Source organism: Psammomys obesus, unplaced genomic scaffold (assembly GCF_907164565.1).
Source record: "Psammomys obesus unplaced genomic scaffold, mPsaObe1.curated_primary_1811, whole genome shotgun sequence".
In the NCBI taxonomy this organism is placed as follows: domain Eukaryota; kingdom Metazoa; phylum Chordata; class Mammalia; order Rodentia; family Muridae; genus Psammomys; species Psammomys obesus.
The window spans coordinates 1-3806 of record NW_026589018.1 but is presented as its reverse complement, the minus strand read 5'-3'; the positions used below and the strand labels follow the sequence as shown (position 1 = coordinate 3806).

Genomic DNA, 3806 nt, shown 5'->3' with positions numbered 1-3806 from the left:
AAAAAAAAGATAGCATCTTCAACAAGTGGTGCTGGTCCAACTGGATGTCTACATGTAGAAAAATGAAAATAGATCCATACTTATCACCCTGCACAAAACTGAGGTCCAAGTGGATCAAAGACCTCAACATAAAACAAGACACATTAAATCGGCTAGAAAAAAAAAAATGAGGAATACCCTAGAACTCAATGGTATAGGAGAAAACTTCCTGAAGAGAACACCAACAGCACAGGCTCTAGGAGCAAAAATCAATAAATGGGACCTCATGAAATTGATTAGCTTCTGTAAGCAAAGGACACAGTCATCAAAACAAAGCGACTGCCTACAGATTGGGAAAGAATCTTCACCAACCCTTTATCTGACAGAGGACGCCTATCCAATATATATAAAGAACTAAACAAGCTGAAAAGCAACAAACCAACTAATCCACTTCAAAAATGGGGAACAGAGCCAAAGAGAGAATTCTCTGTAGAGGAATATCGAATGGCAGAGAAGCACTTTAAGAAATGCTCAACCTCATTAGCCATTAGGGAAATGCAAATCAAAACAACCCTGACATTTCACCTTACACCCATCAGAATGGCCAAGATGAAAAACTCAAGTGACAACACATGCTGGAGAGGTTGTGGAGAAAGAGGAACCCTTCTCCACTGCTGGTGGGAATGTAAACTGGTACAACCACTCTGAAAATCAATCTGGCACTTTCTCAGACAACTAGGAATAGCGCTTCCTCAAGATCCAGCCATACCACTCCTAGGCATATACCCAAAAGAGGCTCAAGTACACAAAAAGGACATTTGCTCAACCATGTTTGTAGCAGCTTTATTTGTAATAGCCAGAAGCTAGAAACAACCCAGATGCCCCTCAACTGATGAATGGATGCAGAAACTGTGGTACATCTATACAATGGAGTATTACTCAGCAATGAAAATTAAGGAAATCATGAAATTTGCAGGTAAATGGTGGGACCTGGAAAGGATCATCCTGAGTGAGTTGTCCCAGAAGCAAAAAGACATGCATGGTATATACTCACTCATATAAACATACAACATAGAATAAACCCACTAAAATCTGTACATCTAAACAAACTAAGCAAAAGAGAGGACCCTAACTAAAATACTCAATCCCCATCCTGAAAGGCAAAGAGGATGGACATCAGAAGAAAAAGAAAATAGGAAACAACCTCGGAACCTGCTACAGAGGGCCTCTGAAAGCCAGAAGAAAACAGGAAACAACCTCAGAACCTGCCACAGAGGGCCTCTGAAAGCCTCTGCAGTATAGACTGTCAAAGCAGATGCTGAGCCTGATGGCCAACTGATGGGCAGAGTGAATGGAATTTTATGTAAGAAGTGGGAAATAGTAAAAGCTGGAGGGGACGGGAACTCCACAAGGAAAGCAACAGAACAAGATAATTTGAACACAGGGAACTTCCCAGATACCCATACTCCAACCAAGGACTATCCGTGGAGATGACCTGGAACCCCTGCACAGGTGTAGCCCATGGCAGTTCAGTGTCCAAGTGGGTTACATAGTAATGGGAAGAGGGACTGCTTCTGACATAATCTGATTGGCCTGCTCTTTGATCACCTCCCCCTGAGGGGGGAGCAGCCTTACCAGGCCACGGTAGAGGACAATGCAGCCACTTTGGATGAGAACTGATAGTCTAAGATCAGAAAGAAGGAGAGGAGAACCTCCCCTATCAGTGGACTTGGGGAGTGGCATGCATGCAGAAGGGGGAGGGAGGGTGGCACAGGGAGGGGTGGAGGGAGGGGCTTATGGGGGGATGCAAAATGAATAATGTGTAATTAATAAAAAATTAAAAAAAAGAAAATCACAAGCGACCAGTTGAAAAAAAAAAAAAAAAGAATCAAACCAGGTTTCTTTGCTACAGAGACACTTTGTTTTAAATATATATACTTACTACCACTGCCACAAATAGTTCCTGGAAGTGCTGGTTAAGCATCTGTGTACTAGCAATCAATCCTGGAGAGCCAGCAGCTGTAACCTGTGTGGCTGTGGTACCTGCAAATTGTATTTTCAAGGTGGTCAACCTAACACATGAAAGAAAAAGCTTTCTTGAGGTATGGTTTAATCTCAGATATTGTCATTTACAGGTTTTATGAAGCACTGTGGTCCAGTAACAGTGTGAAGAATATGTTGCTTTCATGCTAAGGAATTTCTGAATAGACATACATGCACACAAGTGTAAAATTATCAAGGTAAAAGAACAAGGCTATCCACTATTCTTCCTGTACCTTTCTCCTCATCTATCTCTTTCACATCCCAGACATCATCACTCTAATATCTTATACACCTTCACAGAGATATTCTGTAGGTGGACAAATACATCTGCACATAGCTGCATACCACATACAAGATTTTATACTTAAAGCAAATTGAACAAACAATTCTGGAACTTGTTCTATGTAGAATATAGGTAGCTTAATGAACAACAACAACAAAAACCCTGGCTATATATCTCATTAGTAGATGCACTCTACTAGGGAGTAGTTAATTCTTAAATTAACTACACCCCGAGGGTGCTCCACTATTGGCATTTCCTAATCTTTCTTCCAGATGAATCAGTTCTTCAAAATTGCCTCTGAAAGGACCTCTGAATGACATTATATCTAGTCCTGAGGAAATGTAGCAGATGTGAGGATAGCCTGTCATGTCAGGGACGATTAAAGGAAGTGCTCCTAACTGTAGGTGATGAAATCGAGGCGGGACACGGTAATGGGTCAAGTGTAGGTGAAGTGTGTCAGGCATGTAGATAGCTGCAGTCACTCCAGCTTCAATCCCCAGTTCCCAGGCAGTTCTCTCTGGAGCATGGTGATGATGTGAGGATATGGTTTTAGGCACATGAATATGATGCCCATGGCTATAGTTTGGGTGCATGCATCCTATGTGGATGGGGCGGGGGGCATTCATGTGCCCTCATTGGATATGGCATCATCCACCTCCTCTGAACTTCCATCCTTTGCATCAATTCATGAGTGTCCAGCCTCTGGGATGGAGGGGCTAGGTCTGGAATATGGTGTGAAATTGGCTGGTTAGCAGGAGGAAGATGCTGAAGGATGGGTATACCAGTACTGCCTAAGTGACTTGGAGGCAGGGATGCCACAAGGTGAGATGCTGCATGAGAAGATATCTAAGAATGGAAAGCATGTATAGGATGAGGAATAACATAAGCCACTTGAGGGGAAGGCTGAGTCTGAGGAGGGACATTTCCATAAGAGTGAGGGCAAGAAGAGGCTTGATGGTGCAGTGGTCTTGTCAAGAAAGCATAAGGTGGTGGCATACAATGTTGACATGATGAAAGAGAAGGCTGTGGAGGTGGCTGGGGCTAGGGCTCGAGCTGCACAACCATGCTGGAGCCATATTCATTTATTGATAAAGGCTGAGTTTGGGCTGCAGCAGCCTCCTGATGGTCAAAGACCACAGTCCAGGAAGAAGAGACAGGGCAGCAAGGGTCAAAGGCAGATGCACCACGGAAACCCCCACTACCATTAGTCCTGAGAACACTGTTGCTCAGATCGACTGGTAATGTCGGGTCATAGTAGCTGGAACCAGAGCTGCTATTTGCTGCACAAGGTGCCTGTACTTGAGGAGGTATTTCTACAGGGCAAGCAGGGTCACTGAAGGAAGGAGAAACTGGGACGGTTGGATAGGGAGTATGGTGGTGGTGGTAATGATTCTGAAAATGGTGGCCATGCTGCTAAAAAAAAAAAAAAAAAAAAAAAAAAAAAAAAAAAAAAAAAAAAACCTTGAGTGTGGATGTGCTAATGCATGGTGACTCTGTGATG

At 43.3% G+C, this 3806-nt stretch overlaps 1 pseudogene; it reads right to left on the bottom strand.

The window, feature by feature from the left end:
- Positions 1 to 2523: 2523 nt before the first annotated feature.
- On the bottom strand, positions 2524 to 3798 carry LOC129674804 (E3 ubiquitin-protein ligase Arkadia-like; annotated as a pseudogene).
- Positions 3799 to 3806: the final 8 nt, after the last annotated feature.